Genomic DNA, 27,952 nt, shown 5'->3' with positions numbered 1-27,952 from the left:
TGAGAGGTGAGACTGAATACAGGCGAAATAATGTCATATTTAGGTGGGAACTGTGCATGCAACAGAGACTATTGTGTGCAGTGGGGTCTTAAACTGTGCATCAGTAGTTTTATACAGAAGAAAGTGTAGGTGGTGCTGTCAAGATTAAGAAGTACATAATTTGATTAATTATATTTTTACTTAGTGAACAGAGTATCAGGTGTTTCCAGGATTTTGCAATGCCTGGTGGTCTGAAGAACTGTTGTACTAATATTTTTCAAATTCCAGGTTAGTCTTGAGAGCTACATGTCTTTATACACAAATGCAGCAGTCTGACTTGCACTCTTCTACTTACTTTTCTGCCCCTGATGGCTTCAGGTTCTGTAATTCACTATGAGGCCACCTGCACATGGTTCCCCAGAGACAGCCTTCCTCCCCAAAAGGTCTTGTATTTAGATAAATCTCCCTTTTTTGCTCATGGTGCTGCCCAGCTCAGTAGCTATAAAGACTGAGATCAAGGGGAATATATAATTTGTGGAGGATCCTAGTAAGAACATCCAGTGAGCCAAGACTTGCCTGCAGTATTTGATGGGTGGCATGACTGAGTGGTGGTTCTCTGCCATGGCAAGTTCTGAAGCAAAGAGTAGCTTGGTAAAGAGTGGGTCACCTGGAAAGGCAGTGTAGCCCAGCCTCAAGAAATGGGGGAATCAGGAGCCCTTGCTAGCTACAGATGAACTCCACATGTCCTCCCCATCTCTGCTTAAAAGGCTTCCTTTCTTTTTTATTTCCTCTTTATTTTTCTTAATTAAGGACTGGACACAACATGATAGTTGTCCCTTTTTCACCTTCTTTGTTAAAGCTAAAGGCCATGAACAAAATTTATTGCTGCTGTAACAGATCAGAGTCCATAACCACAACAAGGAAAGACTTTGTAAGCCAGACAAAGGTTTCTTTTTGATTTCTCGCCATATCTGGCCTCTCAGAGCTGTGTTGCATCCAATGGCTGTGAAAAATGTTTTTTTCCCCCTTCTTTTTTTCCTTTTCTGAGCTACACTTCCAATATAGTTCATATTTAAACCGTTGCTTTCTGATGGACTCTTAATTACTAATCAATTTAGGGTGTCAGCCTTACCATTGTTATTGATGTTTCATACTGTGGCAGCAAATAAAGGCCACGGTCACGATACTGTTGTCCTGTTTGTTTCCCATGTGTCTGAAGGAAGAAAGTCCCTGCTGCAAAAACCTTGAAATTTAAATTGACAGGTTGAAAGTAGACCAGGAAAAACTACATAATTAAGAAGACTGGGATTTGAACAGATGTAGACATCTGTAATGCACAGTATGGTCAATGCAGAGGAGGCAAAACTTTCAGAGGACAATTCATTTAATCCTAAGGAAGTATCTAAAATATTGGGGGATGAATCTTGACCCATGGCTGTTTCTCTTCAGTGACTGCAAAGGGTGCCTAGCTTTGATGCTGTAGATGCTTCCCTGACAGGTCTCTAAAGTTAGGTGACATGAATCCGACTCTCAGTCATGTTTTTTCATAGCTAAAGCATAGAAAAAACTGAGCAGATGCACCCTAGAAACAGTGCAGAGGGGGGTGATCCATGAGACAATGTACTTTTTCACGTTCTCTTGCCTATAAAGAAGGAAAAATTCAAAATTAAATTGAATTAATTTGAATATGAAAACATGGGCAAAAACATCTACCCACTTCCGTCTCAAAATTCTTATCCTTAAGTTGTAAGACACCAAAAAAGTCTGAAATGTGAAATGTCTGAAATAGTACTGGCAGTTTCACTCAGGGAGGAGCAGGGTCTTTGCTTGAAGGAGAATTAGTTTTGATTGAACAGCTGGCCAATAAAATAAAGTGCATCTTCAACATTTCTAGTGTAAAAATTCTTGAAGATTGCTGTTGTACTGTGAGAAGGGGCTCAACTTATGATATTTAATTCCACATTCTTGTGTTTACCTCTTTGTTGTCTGCGTAGCAGTGTGAGGGCTGAGCCTCACTGCATCATTTTGAATAGATCCCATTACTCTAGTTATGATGTAGGCAGGATACAAGGCAGAAGGGAAGACTGACAGAGTTAGAGGTAGCAAAGGTGGGGGGGGGGGGGGGGGCGGGGGAAAAGGGAAAAACAACTGTGTGTGTGTGGGATTTGTGACACTGAATTTACCAAATACTGGTGCTTTTTGGTAGATTTTGTGGTGCTTCCCCAATAGAGTCGGAGTCTCTGTAATTTGCAGTGTTGTTGCTGTGGGGACCTTGCTATGATAGTGTTTTGCTTCAGGGTTACTGTGGGCCATGTTCATGCTGTGACAGGGGTGGGGAGGCTTTGTCATTGCTGTTGGTGGCACTGGCCACTGTGGCACCTTTCTGAGCCAGGTGCTAGTGTGTGGCAGCACAAGGGAGGGAACGTCTTTTGTGGTCCATGTGAAATGGAACTGGCTGTAAGCAGCCTGCAGCCTTTAAGTTCCCAAACCTCACTTTAAGCTACTGTAACAGCCACGTGTCTTCATAGAATGGTGAAAGTTGGAAGGGACCTTAAAGATCATCAGGTTGCAACCCCCCTGCTAAGAGCAGGGACCCCTCCCACCAGACCAGGCTGCACAAGCCTCCAGACTTAAGTATATATATTCTTTTTTTGTCACAGTGTCTAGAGTAATTTGAGCTAGAGGGGAGGTTTCTAAATGACACTCAGTTGGGATGTGCATCTGAGAAGTGCTGGTTTCAAGAGTGGTGTTTTATGGCAAAGACAAAACGTGGCTTCTCCTGGGGTTGGTGTCTACCAAAGTGAGCCAGGGGATGAGGCATTGGAACAGGTTGCCCCAGGAAGCTGTGGAAGCCCCATCCCTGGAAGTGTTGAAGGGCAGGTTGGATGGGGCTCTGAGCAACCTGGTCTGGTGGGAGGTGTCCCTGCCCATGCAGGGAGTTGGAACTGGACGGTCTTGAAGGTCCCTTCCAACCCAAACCATTCTATGAATTTGCAATGCACTGTGACAGGTTGTGGCTCCCTCCCTAGGAACCCCTAAAACATACAACATACTGTGTGATTTGCTCAACTTTGACAGTGAGCAGACACAAGAGCTGTGCTGCTCTTCAGGAATGACCTCGGGGAGCTGATGGGGAGAAGATAAAATACTCTGAACCCACACCTCAATCACCTGCTCAGTAACTTGTAGGCAAGTGTGAAATCTTGATTTAGAGTAGAATAAATTAATTCAGAACCTAGTTTAGTATCTAAGAACAAGGTTAGGAGAAGAAAAAAGGGACAAAGGGGGGGAAAAAGCTCCTTTTTTTTAAAACAACCATGCCCAGTATGTGACTTAAATGAAACTGGGTAAAGAACCATTTTAGCACTTGTAATTTTTTTATTTACTATTATTTTCATAAATATATATAGCTGGCAAAATATTCTTTAGTCCAGTGTATATTTAAATTGACCCACATACCATTGGCACAGTTTAGCAAAGATGATGCATAATGCTTACAGGACTAGAAGCTAGAGCTGTCTTTGGGACCCAGAGGTATTGTCCAGTGTCTGTAAGTATTCCTAGGAGATGCTCAAAGTTGGGTACTTTCTCTGCAGCATCTGTAGTGCTTTATCTGCTCAACTTGATTCTTTCTTCATGTGGAACATAACAAGGGGGATAGGGAAGATGGCAGCCTTTTTTTTTTTTTTCTTTTCTGTTGTTGTTTTTTTGTTTTGAAGTATTTACACCAAAATGGAAGCAAATCAAATAAAGCAAGAAGGAAGGGACAAGGAAGAAAGAGTTCAGGGTATAGCTCTATCTCCTAGTTCTAACCTGTGATGTTTCAGCCCTGTGCTACTCTGCTAACATCACTCTTGTGGCATGGAGACTTCCCAGCACAGGGGACCTGTATCAGTAAGTGGTTTGGATTTCAAGAGATAATAGAGAAGCATTGTGAGATTTCAGGTCTGAGACGAAACGTTTCACTGGCTGGGTTTACAGAGCAGCTGTGAGGTGAACTGGGAGGGAGGGAGTCAGGAGCTGCTGGAAATGAGGGGGCTTAACAAAGCATTGCTACTGGATAAAGGGTGATGTTGGATTATGTTCTGGGAACACAACTAGGGAGATTGCAGGGTATTTAGCCGGAGGCTGAACAGTAACAAGCCCTGCAGCATCCATGGAACACTTCAGAAACCTTTGTCCCACCTAGACATCTCTGAAGGAGTGACAGCTAGAAAGAAGTGGGTTTGTGTTAAGATGTGATACATGGTGTTTGCCAGCAACTGCTAGACATGACCAAAAGCATCATTTTCAAGTGAATAAAACACATTTCTAAACCATGGGTTGAAATACAGGCACTTGGGGGGTGGGGCTGTAATTAAATAATAAAATACTTCCCTGATGAACTATCACTTAAAATCCATTTGTGTCTGTGTCAGGCAGAAAACAGATTTAATATCAGAAGGCATTCTGCAGATCATCTGTATCAGACTATAATAATAAGATCTTAAAAGTCTTTGAAAGCTCATGGTCTGCACAAACAGCTGCTGAATGAGTGGGATGCAGAGAGAGATGACAGCATGGTGGGGTGCTGTGAGGGCATTTAGATCAAAGTTAGCAGGCTAGGAGAGCTAGTAAAGGACAGAAAATCATAGAATCATGGAATGGTTTGGGTTGGAAGGGACATTAAAGATCATCAGGTTCCAACCCCCCTGCATGGGCAGGGACACCTCCCACCAGACCAGGTTGCTCAGAGCCCCATCCAACCTGGCCTTCAACACTTTCAGGGATGGGGCTTCCACAGCTTCCCTGGGCAACCTGGGCCAGGGTCTCACCACCCTCACACTCCAGAATTTCCTCCTCATGTCTCACCTCAGTCTCCCCTCCTCCAGTTTTCATCCATTCCCCCTTGTCCTCTCCCTCCCTGCCCTTGTCCCAAGCCCCAGCTTTCCTGGAGCCCCTTCAGGCACTGGAAGGTGCTCTGAGGTCTCCCTGGAGCCTTCTCTTCTCCAGGCTGAACACTCCAACTCTCTCAGCCTGTCTCCAGAGCAGAGCTGCTCCAGCCCTTGGATCATCTTCCTGGCCTCCTCTGGACTCTCTCCAGGAGCTCCATGTCCTTCTTGTCATGTTCTTATGTCCTGGCTCCAGAACTGGACACAGTTACTCCAGGTGGGGTCTCATGAGAGCAGAGTAGAGGGGCAGAATCACCCCCCCTTGACCTATTGGCCACACTTCTTTTGATGGCAGATGAGGACACGGTTGGCTTCTGAGCTGCAGGCACACATTGCTTGCTCTTGTTGAGCTTCTCATCCACCATCACCCCTTAGTCCTTCTCCTTCAGACTGTTTTCAATCCGTTCTTCCCCCAGCCTGTATTTGTGCTTGGGATTGCCCCGACCCAGGTGCAGGACCCTGCACTTGGCCTTGTTGAACTTCATGAGGTTGGCACAGGCCCACCTCTCCAGCCTGTCAAGGTCCCTCTGGAAAAGTTACATGATAGAAAGTCACTTTAAACTTGAAATTGTTGTATCAGTTCTATCTCTACTGACTGAATCATGCCCAAGTGTATCATTTAATTTTCATAGAAAAGCCTCCTACGGCTCAAGCCGAGCAGATTTTTGTGAAGGAGATGTGAATAATGGGGGTGGCATGGGCTGGGAAGGAGAGCCCAAAACTAGTACTGAAATGGGAAAAGCTCCTAAAAACCCTGCTTAGCAGCCAGATGGGGCTGAGGCTGAAAGGGAAAGCCCATCAGAGTCCCCTTTGCCCAAGAGCTGGGAGGAAAGTCCAGGCTGGTGGTCACTGCACACAGCTGTGCCACAGGGCCATGTCTGCTCCTGCCCTCAGCCCACCCCAGGGACCCACTTTGGGCAGGTCCTGAGCAGCACCAGGGCTAACTGGTGTAAGAGAGAGCATCCAGAGAGACAGATTAAAAGTTCAGGGAGTGCACAAAGTGGTGTCAGCACTGCACTGTCAAAGGGCTGAATTTTCCTGCTTCTCTTGGAGGTAGGTCACACTCACAGTTGCTCTGTTCTCTAAAGAAGAAACTGGCACAGATGTAATGCAGAAGTTGCATGGCTTTTACACAGATTTCTTAAAAATACAGCCTTGCAAAAGGATAAAAGATAAACACCAGTCTGAGATGTGCTTTCTTACATGATCTTGTTATTGGTATTTGCTGACTGTGCCATCATAAGCCACAAAACTAGTATGAAGTGCTTGTTACAGCAGCAGAATGCTGCTAAGGTTTTTTAAAAACAATACAAACAAGCAACAAAAATCAAAAAGCCTGAGAGCTTTGCACTACTCTAGTACTTTAAGAAGATTCTGTCTTTGCTGTTCTGCAATCATTAGGGACAGAGTTTTCCATACTTGCTCTTTTGTTCAGGCTGACAACTTTTTGGAAGGTTTAGCAATGGTTCAGGTCTTTCTAAGAGTGGGATGAAACTAGAGGGCTTTATTTATAGGGTTAAAAAATAGGTAACTTTTAAAAATAGCTGCTACTTGGTGCTGTGGATCAGAGGCTTGAAAGCTGGCTTGGAGATGGATCTCTAGGGTAGGGGGTTAATCTTTCCTTGTCTTTGTGGGGACCCATCCCAGTCTAAGTTAGAAGCCTCTGAGAAGTGTTAGTGCATGTATTGATTAGATAGCCCTTGTTCAAATCTCTACATCTTCCATCTGTGTTTAAGGGAACTCAGGAGCCCCAGCCTTCCTGAATACCAAAGACATGATGTGCTTTCAGGACTTGGGCTGTTCAGCCTGATGAGAACAGAGGCAGATCTGCAAGACCATGTATTTTCTTCACCAAAAGATGAAAGGAAGGTGTCTTAAGGGAGGAAAGACAAAACAACTGCCACTGACTGATGTATATAGTGCCCAGTATCTGTGGACCCTACACTGTTAGGCATTATTTCATCTCCAGCCTAGGATGTAGCTAAACTTGAGTCCTCTGGAAATGCCAGGTGTAGACCTATGGTCAAAAAAGTGCCTCAGAGTGAGAGCACTATTTTCATAGCTCAGCTTGGAGTCAAGGTGCCAAGAGGAAAGATCAGTGCTTGAGTGTTGGACCTAAGTGCAGAAATGGTTACAGTTGTGCATACCAATATGTATAATATTAAAATGGAAGGTTTGTTCTTTCAGAAGGTATGAAGGAAATCCTATTTTAAATTGTAAATGTCGCAAACATTGTTTAATTTGCAAAGCCAAGAGCCCGTAAGATGCAGGATAAAAAGCTCAATTTGATTTCTTACCAGCTGCGCTGTTTCTGAAGTCAAGGTCAAGTTTATCCTGGGGTACCTGGGCACTTTGTAGTGTGCTGGCTGGTCATGCAGGCAATTCCTCATTCATTTGAAAGGCCATTTTCTGGTTTCACACAGTTTAACTACCAAATTCATCACAAGGCAACTTGAAAGTAAGTGCTCTTTTCACAGAATCACAGAATGGTAGAGGTTGGAAGGGACCTCTGGAGATGAGCAGGATCACCCCAGAATCTAGGGCAGGTCACACACAAACACATCCAGACAGGTCTTGAAAGTCTCCAAAGAAGGAGACTCCACAACCTCTCTGGGCAGCCTGTCCCAGGGCTCTGTCACCCTCACAGTAAAGAAGTTCTTCCTCATGTTGCAGTGGAATTTCCTGTGTTCCAGTTTGTGTCCATTGCCACTCATCCTATCACAGGGCACAAATGAAAAGAGATTGCCCCCTCCTTCAGATATTTATAGGCATTAATTAGATCCCCCCTCAGTCTTCTCCCCTCCAGACTAATAAGCCCAGGTCTCTCAGCCTTTCCTCATAAGGCAGGTGTTCCAGTCCCTTCATCATCCTCATAACCCTCCTTGGATTCTCTCAAGTAAATCCCTGTCCCTCCTGAACTGGGGAGCCCAGAACTGGACACAGTACTCCAGGTGTGGTCTCACTAGGACAGAGCAGAGAGGTAGGAGAACCTCCCTCGACCTGCTGGACACACTCCTCTTGCTGCCCCCCAGGACACCAGATCCCACCTTGCTGGTGAACTTGCATGACTCCACAGGCTGGCTCGCTCAGGTGAGGGTAGGGACAGGGCTTTGCAGTTAGACACACAGATCAACAAATCACACAAAAATATGCACTTCCCTTTCATGTGCCTCTTGACGGGGCTTTTCAGGTGCTTCAAGTGAACACAAGTTTCTGTGCCACAGCACGGGTGGCAGTGACAGCATTAAGTGACATCTAAGCCTGATTTTATTCATTGCAAGCCTGTGTGAAGAATGGAGTGCGCCCTGAATACACCTGTCTTTGGTCTCCATTTTTATGCATGTCCAGTTAAGAAGAGATAGGCCCCAAATTTTGCACCTTGTTTATAATAACATTCAAATCTGATGCTAAAGGAAGGAGATAAAATTCTGAAAATGTACAAGGAACAGATGAAGGGAGTAGGAAAGTGTGGTTTTTCTGCAGCCTCATGTAGAGTAAAGCTGTCCCTGCACAGCAGATGGGCTTCTTAAGTACATACACTGTTTTTGGAATGCTGAATATTTTTCCTTTAATCAATGTCTTGTCAGGCCTCCTGTTTTTGAATATTTCACCCTCTTTAAAAAGAGCTCATTCTCATTTACAGTCAAGTACTGGCATATATTCAGACCTTGCTGTGGTGTACTGACATGCCTAATGATCAGACTGGAGTCTTTAGCAATCACTCCTCATATCTGAAGGAATTTAGAAGCAAGAAAGAATTGAGAACTTTGCTCAAATTAACAGCTTATGCATAACTTCAGTGGAGTATATGTTAAAAGTATTTCAGTAAATAATTTACAAATCATTGCTGTTTCTAAGAATCTTCTTCAAATAACTAACATTTTAATCCAAATTTGTCTCCCACTGTTTCATTTCTTACTATTATACTAATACACTACTTTCAAATAGACAAGAATAAACAAAAAAGTGCATACATTTCCAGGGCCCAACTCAGTAAATATTCAAGCATGTGCTTTGAAAATAGGAGGGAAGAAGACATTATTTGAAAAGATTTACCTGATCATGGAAACTTCTTTTTCAGCTGATGTTGACCCAGACTACAGACCTTGTTGCTTGTTTGCTCATGTGCTGTGAATGATGAATTCCCATAACAAAGAGCTGGGAACAGAACTGCTCATGGAATGAGCTGCCTTTTGAAAAAGTGCATATAGCCTATGCTATATGTTACTACAAAAATGTTTAGTGTTAATAGTTAAACCCCAAATCTCTTTATGTTTTAGGAAAATAGTTGCATTTCTGTGCTTTTCTTGATATGCTGTGCTCCAGCATCACCTTGCAAATGTACTCAAAGCATGTAATAAATATATAAGACTAAGGGAAGATTATAATGGTGATTCCAGGTGATAGAAACATTTGCCATATATCTTGGCCTATTAAAAAAAAAATACCATAAACTTGAAAGTTGGAGAAAACTGAATTGTAGCATAGCTGCTAAATCAGATATTCCTAAAACATTACCTTTGATTTACTGCTGTTGATGAATCTGAAGCTTTTCAGATGGAATAAAAGTTCTGGAGCCCTTTAACTTCAAATTAATAAAGTCTGTGCAGCAATATAATTCCAAATTGCTACAGCTGTTTCTTTTATTAGCTGTGGCTTCATGTTTCTGTCCTCAACGCTTAAAGATCAAGCCTACTTAAATATGAATCATTACAAAATGTGAATTTACTTCAGTATCTCATTTTGTCAAGAAGTTTAGCAGCTCATTATGTAAGAGGGATGTGTCACACAGGTAGTCATCCCTGTAGTGATGGTGCAGGCTCTGCTGTTCCCACTGTGCACAGCCCCCCAGTGCACCTACAGTGTGCTGAAGGACTTCTCAAGCAGGTCATAAGGAACAGGCTATATCCTGAAGGAAATCATGGCTTTAAGGGCATATTTCCACCAGTAAAAATAGGTTTATTTTAGGGGGAAAAAAAAAAAGTACCATTTAAGCCCTGCCTGGCAATCTGGTGTCCTCCCATCGAGAAGTAGCAGGACTGGGTGGGACTTCACAGTTGCTTCTTCTTCTAGTTAGGGAGCTGTTGAGAGAAGGGACAGTGGAGCTGAAATAGAGATGCTCCTGTGATGGCCATCATCCCTCAGGCAGGGAAACAGGAAGATTTTTCAAGGACCACCATTAGAGAGATTAGGAAGGAGCAGGAATGTGAAAACACAAACATGGAAGAAGATCAAGGAGGAGAGGGAAGAGAAGAGCTTGGAGAGGGGAGGACAGACCATTGGGAATTGTGTCAATATGAGAAATACAGAGTTTTCCCAGTCTCCAAAGGATCAGCTCAGAGCTGGTAGTTAAGGTACTCTTCAGGGAGTGCAGAGAAGCCTGAATTCCCCCTCTTCCATGATGGACACACACAGGGATTCAATCAAAGTTTCCTCCATTTTGCGACGTAAGTGCAAGTCAAGAGCTAATGCACAAGGAGTCCTGCTTTGCAGCTCTGTGAAGACTGAGGTGATTCCAACAGATCTAGAAGGGTTGACCAAAAATGGGACTTTTAGCAGTAATCTGCTTATTGTCTGCTCTTTGTTTACTGGGTGACAAATGTGGCACATCTGGAATTTGTTTTGCAGAACCACCAAAGGCACCCAGCTGTAAGAGTTGCTCAGTTTCAGCTTTGCCCTAAACATATCAGGTGCTAAACAATACTAAGAGCTCTATGGACTCTTAATATTTCAAACTGGGCACCCAAAATAAGGCTTCTCTGGAAAATGATTTTGACTCTTTTCTTGTGCTCCAGAATCCTGTGTATTTCATTGAGACCCGTTAAACCACATCATTTCGTGGAGCCATTTCAAAGTGATTGTTTGTAACACATGAAGAGACCTTAGTGAGAGTCCCCATAGTACTTCTGTATGATGTTCAAGATTTAGCTGGATTTAGTAGTGAGTCCAAGCATTGATTGAGCAGGCTAAAGAAGTGTACAATAACTATTTAATACTTTGTGGAGTAAATGAGGCCACGTAGGAGAACTGACTCAGTTCACAGGCTGTTACGGTGTGTAAATTGTTTCCTCCTCTTCTGAGTGGTGAATTTGTAGGTGTAATGGGTAGAAATTAGCCTGCACACTCCTGACTAGCAGGTAGGCTTGGGGATTTGGACTGGTTTTTCTTTGAAACTGTACTGTGACTCTGTCGGATGAGGATGAAGGGGCTGGTTGCAGGGAAAAAATGGCATGTATCTGTGCAAGAGAGAACAAAGGTGGCTGTGGCTGAACTGAAGGAATAGGGAGCTGAGGATGGAGTTATTGATGGAACAGAGGGAGCTGGGTTTGCTCAGTAACAGACCCATGGAACAGTTAAGGGGAAGAGTTGTGAAGGGTCACTATGAAATATGGGAATGAGCTAAACAATTTCTTTTCTTTGATCTCCATTCATTTATAATCTTACTGGTGTTGAGTCTCCTGGCACTAGAGCTGTTACAAAGAATAGTTGAAAGTACAAAAATTGATTTAAATTGCACTGGTCTGGTGCTGAATGGCTTTTTTTTACTGAAGTTACTGGAGTTTTACTCTTTTAGCTGTTGGACAGTTTAAATGCTAAGCATTTAATTTACTTCAGGCAGCTCTGAAAACAATAGCAAACCACAGGCCATTCTTATTTCATTGTCTGCAATTAATGTTGCAACAGCCTTTGCATCAAAGTTTAACCAGAATGCTTTGATTTCCTCAAAGATAAATGGATATCTTTTGACCAACAGAAAAAGCTGAATAGTTCAGTGGTTCAAATTCAGCTTCAGATTTGCTAGAGTTTAAAATTACTGCCTCTGCCTTCTAGTTGTGCTTAACTAGTAATATAAAACAAAAAACAATAGTGTGTGTCAGTCTGTGTCTGCATAATGAGATTAATTGTTCTCTAATATGCAGTGTTACTTCTTTCATTCATGGGAGGGAATCATCAGTAGTTGCCAATAGGATTAGAAATTGTATATAGCTCAGATTTAAGCCTATTTGTTTACCCTTTAAGGGCTTAATCTTATTTACATTCTTTTTTCTGAATGAGTTGTTGTAAGTCACTTCTTTCTGATAAGTACATGGAAAATCTTTAATTTCCTGTTGATCAGGCTCATTTTCCATGTTTTTGTGCTTTGATGTATTTTTGGAGAATCATGGTTAGCTGCTCATATAACAATTGATAGGAATATGTGCCTGCATCTCCTTTTAATAATTAGTTAAAATGTGCTAAGCACTTCAGTTTTCTAAGTCAAAAAGAATCCACTGAGTGTTTTAATTTACTTTTTGTTAAATAGTTCAGTGGGATCTTACATTGTTTAATGTGGGAGTATCATTAATCATCTCACTTTTAGCATTTTTCTCCTCGATGTACATCGTGCAACATACAAATTTTACTTTGAGCTCAGGAATAATTTTATCCAGGTTAATTCTTGTTATCCCTGTATTTCTAACTCACTGAAGCATCATCAAGTTATCGTTCTCCTTTACAATCTATACATTTCATTTATGTATAGAAAAGAAACATCTGGCATTTTTTAAATGAGAGCTGCACACTCACTGACTAAACAAGCAGCAAGAAATCTGTTGTATGGCTGATTATGGCAAGAAAAGGAGGTAGCAGTCTTAGTAATAATCAGTAAAATTCATGTAAACTGGTGCTGTTTCATTTTCTGAGTTACCTAATCTTGGACTTCACAAGAAAACAAATCCTGTTTAAAAATGCCTGGTGTGGAAAAATGCTACTTTGAAATGCAGATCTTAGAAACATTTAAAACTTACGTATCTGTGGTTAAAGATGCTGACTCTCAATTCTCTCCTGTCTAGAGCTTTCCTTTTTTATCTTTGAAGTTCAGTCCTTATTCCATGTTGATGCCATTGGTTTTATTTCATTTTGCATCCTACGGAAATGAATTTGTACTGTTTGGATCCAGTCTTTTTAGAATGTTTAAGAATGTAGCATATCAACAAGTTTGTATTTTGTGCAGCCTGTGGAGCTGGATTTTGGAATTTGCTTTTTTAGTGGTTCTTCTGTGGAAGAGAAATCTCTCAGGCATGAATTGATAGTCCAGATCTTTTGAGGTCTGTCTGTGCTAACCTATGACCTCTGTTCTTAGGAGGTCAACATCTGAGGGCAGGAGATTAAGGCAGTTAAAAGATTGGAATGGGAACTGGAATGGAAAAATTAGCCAGCACATTTTGGGTGGAAAACATCAAAGTCATCAAACAATTTGCTTATTTTAAACTCAGTTTAAGGGTAACAAGCTAATTGTACTGTGTTTGTTGATGCAAGCAATTTATATTATTTGAGGACATTAACACTGAAGATTTTTTTTTTTACTGCAGAAACATAATGCACGTTCAGTATGAACACACTGGATTTTCCATACTAGATGCTTTTGTGCAACATATTTTAGGGTAATAATTCAGGATCTGATCATACAGTCTCTATGCACTTAATTAGCTGTTTCTTACAAGCAGCAATATTAAGTGTTGTAGAACCTGAATCTTGCTTGTGGTCTGCTGAAGATCCCCTTGCTGTCACTGAAGAATATAGGTGCTCTCAGGACATGGGAAAAATTATTCCCATATTACAGTTTCCTGTCTGTGATGCTTAAAAACATTTGTAAGCATCATTTTTTTGTTACAGCTTTTCAAATGTGAATGCAAACTTGTCACCAAGGGATATTTTTTCATAGATTATAAATTGGGTTTTTAAAAACCCAGCGCTGTTTGTTCTTGTCTGTCCTAGTTGAAAATTCATTAGTATGTGTTTTTAGAAGAATGAGGGCTTCATCTTTCATCTGTAGGATCAGTGTCAGAGATTATACTATATAGAAAAAGACACCTTTCAACATCTGAAAATTATGCAAGATCAAGCACTTGTGCAAGCAATCACATTTTGGTCTTGCTTGTTCAGATTGCAAGTAGAAATGGTTTCTAGACCATATGTAAAAGCCAGACCTGTGTTTCAGCACACAAACCTGCCTAGCAGGAGGGAAAACAGCAAGTTATGGGTATCTCACAGCTCAAGCTCTGACTAACAGTCCATGGATTGTGGTCCTTCTCCTGTAGGTGTGGCTACACTAATTAAATTACTATAAAATACAGCTACATTCAAGCAGACATCTGCAAGCCTCAGTCTAACCTCCACGTGTTATTGTTGTTCCTTTGATAGTGAAGTATATGAGATTTAAACCCTGTTGTGAGCTTAAAGCTTTCCCAAGTCGTCTTCTAAATGCTGAAGACCTTCCTTTTGCAGCTTTTAGCCCTGACTCGCACCTGAGGGGAAGCAGAGCAAAATGATCACCATCATTTCTTCCTCCTTCATGGAAGGAAAAGAAGGGAGAGCAGGAGGAGACTTTGTGGAGCCCATCATCACAGCCACGGATCTGCTTCCTTCCTGACATTCCACAAGGGTGGCTGGAGCAGCTCTAACAACTACAAGAGCTGCTGTGCCCAGATGTGTCTGCTGACCCTGGTGGTGAAGGGAGCAGTTGGAAGGGCAGGATCAACCCCAAAAGCTGTTGTATCTTGGAACCCCTTCCCTGTTCGAAATTTTTGGGATAAAACAGGGTAGCTTCTGATCAGCCATTTTGCAGTTCTTGCAGCCCTCTCTGTGTTGAAATAAATAGGTGGGATTGATGGATGGAGAGCTAATTCTGTTGCACAGACCAGCTTTGGTTGCCTGCTTGTGAAAACACGTGGGTCATTGTGAAGGAACAGAGAACTTGCTAATTAACAAAGGAAAAATGTTACGCAGTTACAAAGTTAGTGTGGCTGACATGACTTCAGATTCTTGTTTGCCAAAGCCCTTTCTATACCATCTTTCTGTTTAGATTAGTAAACTCTTCAATGCAGATTTGGTTTCCTTCTTAGTCCATTCAATACTTTTAAACACTGTTGATTTTAATTACAATAGTAATTATGTTTCTTGGCTATTTGAATTGTTAGAGAGCAGTGATGGGCACACGTTTTTTGATCTGGAAGACCAGCTCCTCAGCATTTTTGTTGGAGGTATGTATCCTCTGGTTTCATGATGTTTGATTCAAACATCCTGTCCACAAGCCTGCTTTTCTTGACTATCTTTTGCCCCACCCTTTAAAAGCAGTCTATAGATACCTGAGGTCTACAGATCAGAAACTGCTCTGGGGTGCTGGAGGTTTTCATCCCTTAATTTTTGTTGCATGAGTTGTAAATCTACTAAGAACTGCCTCCAAGTTTTGTGTGCAGTAGCTTGCAGGACAGAGTAGACTGCTTGCTGAGTTTGAGGAAGGGAGAATTCAAAACTGGGAGAAGTAATAATACAAAGAATGGCTTAGAAGTTATATTTTCCTTTTGTGATGAAACCCTGCTTTTTAATTTTTGCTGTGTGAGAAATAGGTAGAGAACATATCCTTACTCAGTTCCATCACATTTCTTTTCACAACAAAAAAATTGCTACAGAGCTAGACAAAAGTGATCAGAATTACTGCAAATAGTATTTTCAGGCTTATGTGAAATTTCTGGCAGTGCAGCTGTGTCAGATTCCTAACTGCAATCCCTGGTGCTCTTGGAATCAGTGTCTCCAAATGGACTCTGTAATTTGCCTCATCTGAGTCACTTCCTTACCGCAAACTGCTATAAAGTGATTATTTCTTCTGCTTTGCTTTCTAGGATTTAGCCTGCACTGCCCCCCTCCTTTTCAGAATAAGAATTCATCAGAAAATACTTTATGTAGTAATGCAGTCGAGTTCAAAAGGTTTCAGAAATCTGGATTATTAGTGACCCTTTTTGTTGAAGGGACTGTTGGCTTTTGTGTTCTCTGTTCCTGGCTGCTAATTTGAATGAGAAGCCAGCAAAGAAGCATACTGGTTTTCTTTGTAAGTAGTGGTTATAGTTCCTAACTGGCAGGTAAACATGAGTATCTAGGAGATACTTCAGGGAATAGCTATCCATAAAATCTTTTAAAGTAGATCATAATATACTTAAGCTCTTATATCTCATTTTCTCACATTTCTTGCTTAATTCTTGCATGAAATACAAATTAATCAAATTTGAAAGCTTTTGAATTAGGCAGGGTAAGTCTTTACATTAGTGTAATGTTAAGCTGCATTTTATAGAAGATTGACTTTGTTGTGAGGAGCAAAAAATCCTACTAAATCTGTAGTATAGATGTGTTGTATACACATATAGTTCACACATAAATGTGTACACAGTAGATTTATGAAAGGTTGCCTCAGCTGTAGTGAAGGAAGTGAGTATCAAAAGGAAGATGACTTAATAAAAGATCAGTTCAGAATGAAATGTGCATGTTGATGACCTCATTAATTAAAAAAAAAAAAAGCCAACCAAACATCATTTTTATAGTTCCAAGGTAAAGCTGACAGGAGCCAGGTTACTGCTGGTTTTTTATGCTGACAGTGATATTCCCTTTGTATTCCAGCCTTCCAACCACGTGAGCTTTGGTAGGAGTAGTCATGTAAGAAAGTGATGCTGTGGAATGCGGCGAATCCTGGCTTTAATTTCTTGAAATCACTGGCAGACAAGACTCTGTGACTGGCTTCATCCAGAACCTGCTGCATTTATTGCACTAGTAGGACATCTTCCTCTACCCAGCCAACAGTCCCCTCTCTCTGTCTGTGTAGCTAGCATGGCCACAGCTTGTGTCTTTCTCCTGGTTTCTCCTCTCTGCTGGTACGTTCTGGAGTAATTGCTTGACATCATTCCTCGTTTGCAGTATGAGGTATTAGACAACATGAAGCTGTGTCAATAAAGCCCTGTCAGCTTGCACTCATTAGGCCAGGTAACAACACAGGTAACCATGTCACCACGTGCTTTTGGCATCTGTGGTCTTGCTCGTGTAGGAAGGGCAGTTGAGAGCTTTCACAAACCTGAAGACAATTCTTGAATTGCAGATTATGGTTGAGACTGTAAGTGTAAAAGTATGTGAGTTGTAAGGGGATGTTAATACTGGAAGTTAATGATGACACTGTATGCACTCTAGTCACTGTAGTGGAAACATCCAGCTGCTATAATGAGATGCTGTGTTGGGAACAGGACACCACCATGTTCCCTTTCTTTGGTAGCAGGTGGTAAATTTGCTTAAGCTGGTATAGTTTATTACAGTGCAGAGGACTGCAGTTTGTGTGTGACATATCAATCCATTTTCATTTAACTTGGAATTGTTTTCTGAAAGCACATTATCATTTAGTCACAAAAAAAAAAAAGATTCCCCAGGAACAGGTTTATGTGTAAAGACTTGAAACAACTCTGTTTGAAAAAAACAAAAGTCTCTGCTTTATTAAATGATACTTCAGGTTTGTCAGTTTAAAAATCCTCGTTTCCTTGAAGCAGCCAGGTCTAACCTCTGCAATGGTTTGTGCAGAGCAGTATGCAAAATGTGAATGTGACAGGTGCAGAATTGGGATGGAAGAGAAAGTAGGGTTGTGAAAAACTGGAGATAGGAGGGAATGGGGTAAAAGGGATTGCTGGATATGAACTCTAGGTAGTTTGTAGGACTGGGGCTGGCTGGATTAAAGAGAAGTGGTAGGTGGACCGTGCTCACCTCTCCAAGGCAGATGGAGACAGGGCTGCTTCTGATCTGATGCCTTCTGTGGACTAATGGCTTCCAGTGCCACTAGACAGGTCTTTAGCATTCTTCTGCCCTGAATCAGGCAGACTGTGGTGCTCACCTTCCTTTTTCCCCTATTTTCCCTGCAGAAAAGGTGAGGAATAGTTAGAGAAATGTCTTTCATGTGCATCTTTCACATGGTTCAGAGGAACCAATGGTCAGTCACAAGCTGATCAAGAGGCAGAGGACAGCACAGGTTTGTAGCCCTGTGCTTTGCACTGGTGGTCCAGGGTGCCTGAGTGGTCAGGGCTTTGGCAGCTGTTAAACAGCTCTGCTGGGGCAGGCTGGGTGCTTACCTCATTGTAGCCACCCAAGGGGACCCAGGCACTCTGTGTGTGTGTGTTATCCATGCAAAGCAGTGCAAATGGCACTTGCTGCAGCTGGGGGAGCACTGGAGCCTGGTGGGGAATGGCTTGGAGCAGAGTGCCAGGCTCCCTGTCGGTGTGCCAGGACTGCTGAGTAGCCCTGGGGAGTGGGAGGACTTGTTTTTGAGGCTGAGCACAGACTGTTTGAGGAAGGAAGCCACGTGCCTATCCTGAAAGTAGGGGTTCTGCTGCTGCCCTGTGGGATCAGCAGGCTCAGGTGTCCCAAGGTGGCCCCTCCTGGGAGGGATGGGCTGCATGGCACTCACTATAAAAGGGCAGCACTTGTAAAATTCTCCCCTTGGTATTTCTGACAGGCAGCACTTGGGATGCTGCCAAACACACCCATAGGCTGAGAGTGCTGAAATGGTCAAGCACTGTGGCCAGGAGAGTTGTTCTGAGGATGCTGGAATAGATGCAGCCCTAGAGACCTGTTGGGCAGAGTGCGCCAGTAACTTAATTCTGCCGAAGCTGCAGTCTCTTTCTCCAGAGGAAGAGTCCCTCTGGAAGAAGGATGAAGTCTGCAGTCTGGTCAGGGTCAGCATTCCCCTACCAAGTGCAACTGGATTGGTATTTACCCCTCAGCAGATGGGGAAGGTACAAAGATGGCCTTGGCCCAACCCCTGGCTATACTCTTTCTCAGGTGTGATCCAAGACAGATTCCTTCATATTTAGGGGATAACTTAAAATTTCTTGAGTAAATAATGGTGTTATTAAGCACACAATAAATGTGTACATTTAGGTTATTGTCAAGGTAGGCATTGAACATCCTGAGATGGTGGGGTTTTTTCACTTTGTAAATCAAATATACTCAATATCAAGTACATAAACTTCCAGTGGCTGGTTCTGTATCATGCCTGTGTCCATTATTATATAGATGGCTCTTGGGACTGTCTCTTCACATGCTGCCATCCCCAGGGGACACACAGCTAGTGGGTGTTTTTGTGGCTGACAAACACCTTTCAGGGTGTTCTTCCTTGTTAGAGAGACACTATTATGTTGAAAAGTGACACCAGGGTAATTTTAAGTATAAAGCATACTAGGTGTTTTTGTTGTTGACTTTTCAGTACTGTGCTGTACAAGCTGAAAAAAGAGGAAATTCCCAGGTACTGGACAGCCTTAACAGATTGAGTTATTCACTATTTTTTCCTGCAAGGGAACTGTGACTTTAAAAGAAATGGATGCTGCCCCTGGCTCTGTAAGCCAGGGCTCTGCCAGGCTGCAGTTTCACATTACCAGGGGCCCCCATGCACCCCCAGCCAGGGTTGTGGTCCTTTCCCCCAGGGTTGCTGGTGCTGACCTAATCCTGCAGAGAGCCAGTTCAGGGACCGTAACTGAGAGAAACTAATCCTGCAAAAAAAGAAAAAAGGGGGGGGGGGGGGGGGGGGAAAGGGTATTGAGGAACAAATGGATAGGGTGGTGGCAGAGTGGGGGGTGCCTGGTGGTAACAGCTCTGCGTTTGGTGGGTTTGTTTGCAGTACAAAAACCCTACAGGCAGCTCAGCATGAAATGTGCTCTCTGGTCCCTGTGGCGGGGACCTTCCCTGCAACCTGACAGCAGCTTTGTGGCCCCTGTAGTAGGAATGATGCGAGGTCTGCCCTCCTTGGTGGCGGGTGGTGATAAGAGCCCACAGGGTTTAGTGGAGGAAAGCTCAGGAGCACAAAAACCTGCAGGAATTTGGGTATGGCCTCCAAAAACATGTCAATAGGCTTCGTCAAGACCTGAGAGGGTTCCAGGCAAGGGCTTTTCTATTCAAGCTTCCCCTGTCCCAACTGCCATGCAGAACTGAAGTTCCAGATCCCACTGCACACCAGCTCTCCACAAGAACAACAGTGTGCTTTTAGCAGGGCTGCAGCTTGTGGTTTTCCTGCCCAGGGAAAGAAAACAGGATGAGAAAATGTTTTGGTGCCCCCACACCATTAACTTGTCTATTAAACTGCACAGTACCGGGAAGCTGGCAACTGGGAAAGTAAGCAGCATTCCTCACCTCTGTGCCCAACATGCTTCTGGGACTGAAAAAAGCTGCAGTGATCAGGTTTAATTCATTGTTAGCTTCTAGTTTGGTGGTGTAGAGACAGAGCAGTGCCCGTGCAGTGGTAATTTCTCAGTTCCCTTCCTGCTGCTCCTCAAAACTTGCAGACTGCAAGTGGCTGGCTTGGAGAAGTGCAGCATGTGGTGTAATCACAGCTCTTCCTTCCCCACCAGCTTCCTCAAAGCAGTATTTTTCTTTTTTACTGCTTCTGTTGCATTAGTTTTAAATGCTGTGTGAATGGTGTGAGGACAACTGGAGAGATATACTAAAACTAGCATTTCCCGTTGTAGTGTTCTGTTGTTTCACATCCATCATACCATGTGAAGTGTGTTATGGTTGCAGAATTTAACTGTAGAACTGAAATGCACTAAAATGATAACCTGCCTTGCTTGTGACAAGGAAAAAATAACATAAATTTCACACACAGGAGCAGAAAACATACTCTTTTTTGTCTAATTTTACTATATGCATCAATTACAGAGTGTTAGTGTGTAATACACAAGAAGTCAATGTTTCAGGTTTCCTAATGACAGTCCTTCAAAGGAAATTTTCTCACTGAATGGAAGGTTCTCTCTAAAATCAGCACTTAATGCTAGTAGTAGTGTAATGCTGAAAAGTATACATTAGTGTCAATAACCTCCTGAAACACAGTATGTTATTAGTTCAGTGGGGCTTTTTTTCCAGCCCTCTAAAAAAGGAAAACTCATATTCCCTGTTATTTCTAGACAAGCATATTGTCCTGGGCCTTGCTAGGAATCTGTGAATTTTCAAAGCAGTCCTAAATTCTAATCAAGTATAAAAGTATCTTAAAAAATGCCAATTTGCTATGTTGAGACAGCAAACTAGTTTTATTGCAAATCTTTCAGTTACCAGAAAAATGAAATCAAGTACCTTAAAAAACCAAATCAAGCAAACAAACAACCCCCCAAAAAAGCCCCCAAACAAACAAGCAAAAAACCCCAAAAACCCCAACCAGTTCATTTAAAAAATAATAATTTATGATAAAACTCTACAGTGTTATCAATGTTACTTAGAGTTCCTTTTGTACAAAGACTGTTGCATTGGTAACTAAAGTCCTGATTTATTGATGACTTTCCTTTCTATAGGACAGCTTAAGGGTTTCTTGTCATCACCATCAGAGGAAAGTTACTAGCTGAACTACTTCATTCTACAAGACTTTGTAGGAAAAACAATTTTGGAGATATTTTTTCTAACTCTTACATGCACATGTGATTTTAACTCTAGTGATGAGAGGCAGGATATGGTATGGAAATGCAGACAGCTGCCTGGGGAAGAAACAAAGCTTCAGGGAAGCTTAGCATACTGAAATCAAGGGGGGCATATAATCTCCATCCTAGGGTGCTGAAGTACTGAGTGTCACATCAGTCCAGGGTTATTAACAGCTTTTGCTTTGGCATATGGGCTTAGGGGTAAAGTCTGCTTGTGAAAGATGGACATGAAACTGTAGGCAATGCCAAGCAAGCCAGTCCAGTCTCAAAATCCATGTGACAGCCTTGTATCCTACTAACAGAGAAGACCTGGAAAAATTAGAATAAGTGGGTGAAGTGCAATGTTAGTTGAAAATGGTGCCTTTTATTATGGTACCTTGCCTAGCAATTTGTATTTGGTTATCTAGGTTATTTTCTTGGACAATGAAAATGTCCTAAAGGTAATTTGGCCTTCAAAAAGGACCTGTTACAGGATTCAAGGGAAGATTATGAGTTAAAATAAGATTTACCACATGAACTCTGAAACGGGTAAAAAAATAACTGAGTCCAAGAGCTTAACGTGTTCTTTAACCTCCCATGCCCCCTGTGATTTATGATTTGAAATTAGAAATGTTTTTAACAACATAGTGAATATAAGACTGCCCTGCCTCATGCAGTGTATCTCACTGAGCCACCTCATGGGATTTGGGCAGCCTTTCAGGACAACCATATTAAATAAATATTCAAGTTTAAAGTGACTTTCCTATGTTGCACCCTCCTATTTACGTAAAAGAGAAAAGGGTGAGGGGACAGGATTTAAACTGACCTTCTTGCTGTGGGGAAAAGGGAGAGATTACCATGTCCTGCCTTTCCTTCTAGTGTGTATTTCCTGTGGTTCCCCAGTTCATTGGTCTTCCTTTTGGCAGCCAGCCATGGTTGCCCCAAAGCTTTTATGTCAGGTTATAGGAACCCCAGAGGAGTTTGGCTGGCATTTTTCTGCTTCTGGGGAGCACGTAGGATAGGGAAGCTGCTCTTCCTGGCAGTGTCTGGAGCAATTTGGGGAAAGAAGAGAAGCTACAAGGTCCTTGATTCCCTACTCCAGTTCACACTAGAGCTGACTCAGCACTGCTGAGCTTCAAGTGCCTCCTTGCTCCTCTTCACAAAGGCACACAGGCCACCTGGGAACAGCAGGAATATCATATATTTTGATGACTAGTATGTCTCAAATGAGGCACTGACCTGAGGATCTGGTAGTGGGATTTCCTTCCTTCATCTACCAGTGTAGTACAAAAGCAAGGCACTTTGAACTGGTCAGGGAATTTGATCTAAAGTATTGATTATGGTTTCTCATCCCTTTTAATAACCTGATCAGCCCCAGTGTTGCAAAAGCCTCTGTAGTTTCTGTAACAGCAGGCAATTGTTTGCACCATCCCTCTAATATTAATTAGCAGGTTCTGCTAACTGCATTGGCTTCAGGAGCCAGTATGTCAAGGCATTATTTGGTGCTCAGTGGTGCCATTCAGTCATTTCTGGCTGCAGTCTCCTTTTTGTGAGGTGCAGTTTGCTTTTCTGAAGGCAGGCCCATTGGGGAAGAAGGGTTGGAGGGTTGGCTTTGCACTTTTTTCATCCCATTCAGAACGGCGTCTCTCCCAACTAGTGACACCTTGCAGCTGACACCACAGCTGGAGAGCTGCTAAGGAGCCAGCCAAAGCCTTGTGGCTTTTTCATCACCTCTGTTACACCAAGTGTTGCAGCTTTTCATCAGCAACTGTCTGATGTTGCTGCATCATGGCACAGGCATTGCAAACATTCTCTTCTACATCACAAGCACTATACTCGTGGGTCTTGGCATGTTACAATTTACAAACTTCCCCTTATTTCTCAGGCTGGGGAGTCTGCTGGGACCTCTCTTTACTCTGAGCTCCTTGCTTCCATTTTCATCTTAAAGGCACAAAAGAGGTCAAGACAGGAATATTTGACCAGACTTCAGACGGCAATGATCAGTAACAAAAATTAGGCAGGCACAGGTTACCTGGCTTTGGTAGGAAAGAAATTACAATCTGATTGTTGATGAAACGAGTGATGATTATTGGTGCAGTTACGACTGGGGCAGGGTTTGAGGCTGCAAGAGAGGGAGAATCTGAGACTTTTTTGATTCATATATTTGGGGGAATGAACCTGAGGAAGTGTATGATGTGCTGCATAGGATAGAGTCAGGGCTTGATTTCACTGGAGAACTGACAGATCAGGATTTTAAGAAGAGCAGGGGGAGAATGGGGGAGTAGAATGGACCTGCTGCTGCTGCTAACAACCATTAAAAAATACAAAGCCAGCTGCTCTCAGAGCAGAGCTTGATCCTTTCAGTGCCTTTAACAGCACAGTATATATTCAGAGGAGGGGAATTCATGGGGCCCTATGGACCTACACCATGGCATTACACAAAAATGCAAACCCTAACAATGGGTGGCCTCAGCGGTTCCATCTGGCTCACCATTAACAAGGTTAAAGGAAAGAGGGTTTCCTTGGCTGTGTCACACACAATTTACACTTCAGATGCTTTAACTTTGGAGCCAGACCAGAGGGAGCACTGCTCTAAACACACGTGGCAAGGGTCTCCTAACATGTGTGTTAAAAGCATTTGGAATTGATGCTTCTTGAAAGATACAGAGTAGTAGCATTTAGATAATTTCTAAGTACTACTTAAAAACTGCAGATATTTTGCTATATCATTTACAAGAAGAAAAAAAAAAAAAAGTCCTGTCAAATACTGTTTACTCAAAATATTTTTAAGGCTATTATAAAATTAGTGGCTGGATTCAGCTGACCGCAGAAATAATTAGAGGCCCAAGAAGTGTTACCACCAGCATTCCTGGTAGGGTAACCTGAAAACTGCAACCCACTTTTAAGCTAAAAGAGATACTGATGCACAGAAATGTATTCTGATTTAAGGTGTTCTGTTTTCAGAGCCACCTAAGTAATTGGGTACTAGCATAGCTAACCATGGCAAATAATGGCCTTTATAAAAATTGTAGCTGTAGAGAGCTGGTGGTACATCAACAGGTATGTTGGCCTGTTAAATTCTATGCCAGAGAGTGTAATAAATAATTGGAATTGTCACAGAATTTTGCAGAAATCATATTCTTTGTCTCAGCTTTGAGATGCTTCAGAGGGAACTCAACTTTCCTATAGGCTGTCCCATTCTTGAATCAAAATCCAGATGTTATTGAATTAGTATCAAAATCGATAACTAAATTGTGAAGCTGTTTTATGATCCTTAAACATGACACTATAGTTTCTGGCTACATGTAGCAGTCCTGCAGTCATAGCCATGATAATTGTAGGATGCCATTTGATGGTCATGTCAGAGTTATAGAAATAGAATCAGAAAGTGCTGAGTTGGAAGGGACCCATCATGGTCGTTGAGTCCAACTCCTGTCCCCACGTAGGGCACCCCTAGAATCACACCATGTGCCTCAGAGAACTGCATTCCTGCCCACTGCATTTGAGGTAACTATACAGGCAAAGCAAATGGAGCTGAGAAGTCATCTCATGACAAATCAGACACAAACTTTTGACATTCCCATCTCCCTTCCCTTTTTAGCTACCAAGCTGCTTTCTGTCTGCGAGCAGCAAGCAGCGTTTGACTCAAGCAAATAGTTCTCTGACTGTTAGTAATAGTATTCAATGGGTCTGCTGCTCACACTTCCACACCAAGCATTGCAGTGGAAGGAAAATTAAGAAAGACTAACCCCATTTTAGAAAACTAATTTCCAGACCTAGGGTGTGGTTCCACATTGCAGTTTCTCTGTCAAGAGCTTGAGGACGGTGGGAATCTCACTGCTTCATCTCTTCCCTCCCACCAGTGTTCATCACACCCGCAGTTGCTCCAATGCAATCGTTTATGATTTTGCCTTGAAACTGAAGGTGTGGTGTGAACCGAGGTAAACAAACCCTACAAACTGAAACAAGCAGATGAATCACCTGAAAACTTTGGCTGTTGAGAATTGGCTAGCAGTTCTAGTCACCCAAGGGATCCTCCTCAGGAGCTTTTGAAAGCAGATTGTATGTCTCTGGAAGTATTCTTCTAGAGCAGGGGGCTGTTTACTGGGTGATTATCTTCCATTTATTTACACATCACCAAAGAAAAGCTATGAATGAAATGCAAAGTAGTTGAGCTAGAGGCCTGGTCACTGCTATGGTTCTGGAAGGGTTTCAGCACTCGAGCAGGATCCCTGGCAGTTCCCTGTGTTCTGCCTGGCAGAGTGCATTGTTGCCAGCTTCTTTCACAGTAGGAAGTGTGAAAACAGAAGGATACCCCAGGAGCTGTTGCTGATGCTGCCAAGACAGCAAGCAGCAGTGGCACTTGCTGTGCAGAGCATTGTGTGAAGCTGGGATGAAAGCTAAGCACGGTCGTTTGTTGAGGACGTTCTGGCTCAGATTTTTGCGCCGTATAAAAAGTGTGTGTTTTCTTCACCTGAGTCTCATTTTTGTGCTTCCTGCTCACAGGGATGAGTAAGACCAGTGAAGCATTTTTTCTGTGCTTGTGTGAAGTTCAATTAAGCTCCTGATAACCCTCATTTTCATTGTTAATAGTTGTAGACGTAAGTGAAATGACTTTTCACAACTCATCTGTGACTTCATCCCAATAATGGGACAGGAGTTAAATAGCCATAACAGAGGTGACAATTTCAAAATCAGGTATTTTATACATTGTCCAGGATGTGCTTGATTCCTTCTCTAGTTCAGCGAATGCTAGTTAATTTGTGGCCCAGTCAGTGTATGGTTGTACTCTCTTGAACCATCATATTTTTACTTCTTTCATTACCAGATTTAGTCCCAAGGGGCACAGACTCAGATCTTCAAAGCTATGAGGATCTTGCCTCTGAAGTCAGTGGGATGCAGGCATCTTAATTACCTGTAAACATTTGATTATACACAACAGGGTCACACAGGCTGCCTGTGACAGAGAAAGAAGATGATGCCTCGTTCTCCATCACCAGCCTCTGAGCCTGGGAAGGATGAGACTTTTCATGAGGGCAATTTGTGGGCTGTGCACGAGGTCCTGAGTGGGGCCACAGTCTCCCTCTACTCTGTGGTTATTTAGAATTGGGCATTTCCTGGTATTTTGGATATTTAGAATTAAAATGTTTGTAAGAAGGAGGGCCAGAGGGATCTTGATTTAGGAGTAAGGCTTTCTGATCTTCAAGGTTTTCAAGAATGAGGCTGGTTTAATAAACAATTGGTTTGTTTCTGCAGGTATCCGGGAATAGTGTAGGACGTGTCAGACTTTTCAAGGTCTGGTCCCTTGTCTTCTGTGACTAAAACTGTTAAGGTATGACTATTTTCAACCACACAGAAGACACTGGGTTCCTAGATTTAATGTTTGGGTGGTTCTGAGAGCCTCAAAACCCGAATTTACTTGCTGTCTGTCTTGTATGAGTTTGGGTTTCTGCTGGACAGCCAGCAACTCGGTGTCCTAGCTTACAGCTGAGCCCCACAAAATTACCATGTTGGAGCCCTCCCCTGCACCTCTGTGGCCCAAGGCACTGAGCATAATTTAACCTACACAGAAGGTCCCTTGAGGGTTCACCATATACCTCACTCAGTGTGAAAGACATGTTTGGGTGCAAGTCTTCCCTCTGCCGGGAGGCTGCTGTGATGTCCAGATGGTTGTTTTTCAGGCTTTTGAAGAAGGATTAGTAGGCTGTAGGTAAGAGACAGAGGTTTCTCATCTTCACTCTCTGGGGAACAAGGGTCAGTGACTGCTTGAAGGAGGATTACAGCCTGTGGTGGAAGCAGCACCACGAGGTGTGGGGAGAGGCTGTGGCTGAAGAGGAGAGGCAGCAGTGGAGGCTCTGGGCAGGACAAGGTGAAGAGTTCAGCTACAAAGTGTATGGCAGCTCCTAAGACTTCTGGTGTGGTTTTACAGTGGTGCAGTAATGCAGATACCTAACACTGACACTCACTCCAATTTGGTTTTGCACAGACTCAGGAGCAGCTGTGGGGAAGGGTTCACACAGATGCATGACACTGACTGGCTGGCCTGCCAGCCAAGTCCTTGCTCCCTCTACCCAGCCATGGGTGTTTATCTGGAAAGGAAAAAATACAGATCCAGTTCTCTGTCTGCTTGTGAGTTCAAATCCAGCTGGTTCAGCTGCAGTATCTTAAAGTCTTGTGGGAGAACGATACTCCCAGTTTTTCCTGTGGAAGTTCTATCTCTGGAATAATTAACTGCTAAATGAATAGTAAGAATTGTCTCCAGAACCTCGTGGTGGCATGGCCAAAACCCACTAAAACAGGAGGAAACTGGGTTTCAGATGGGGCTAATTAAATAATCCTATAGATTCATATGGATTTGTCATGTTGTATGTTCCATTCCTAGCCACTGCAGTATGTCCCAGTTTTTCCATGTCTTCTGCCCCCTGGGCCTGGGATCAGAGGAGAGCAGACAGGCTACCAGCATAACTGAGCAATCCTTTGTTTTTCCAGAAGTTGGGACTTGCCATCCAAAACAGAGGAACTCCTAACCATTTGCCCTACAGAAATTCAGGACCCTGCTGGCCTGTGCACATCTCACTTAAGTGGCTGCAGAGACATCTCTGTCTTCTTCCACCCCAACCACAGGCCTGATTAATCACTAGCAACTTCAGGACTTGCAATAAAAATGTGTTGTCCTTTCTGCCTCCGTGGGCTTCCAGTTTTCCTGCCTTGCACAGGGAGTTCTACTGGATCACTGGAAGGTTGTTTGCTTTAGAGTATAGGTGAACTTTTAAGGCACAGACACAATGCTGGCATTAGTCACTCTTTCTGGTTTGTGATTGC

The 27,952-nt window shown here is 42.8% G+C and overlaps 1 protein-coding gene across 3 annotated transcripts in view; it reads left to right on the top strand.

The window, feature by feature from the left end:
* LIN28B (lin-28 homolog B) overlaps positions 1 to 27,952 on the top strand; it is an 89,726-nt gene that overhangs the window by 46,769 nt on the left and 15,005 nt on the right. The gene's annotated exons all lie outside the window — the stretch shown is intronic.

This window comes from Apus apus, chromosome 3 (genome assembly GCF_020740795.1).
Source record: "Apus apus isolate bApuApu2 chromosome 3, bApuApu2.pri.cur, whole genome shotgun sequence".
In the NCBI taxonomy this organism is placed as follows: domain Eukaryota; kingdom Metazoa; phylum Chordata; class Aves; order Apodiformes; family Apodidae; genus Apus; species Apus apus.
Note: the sequence above shows the minus strand (reverse complement) of the source record. Positions and strands in the feature narration are given on the sequence as shown.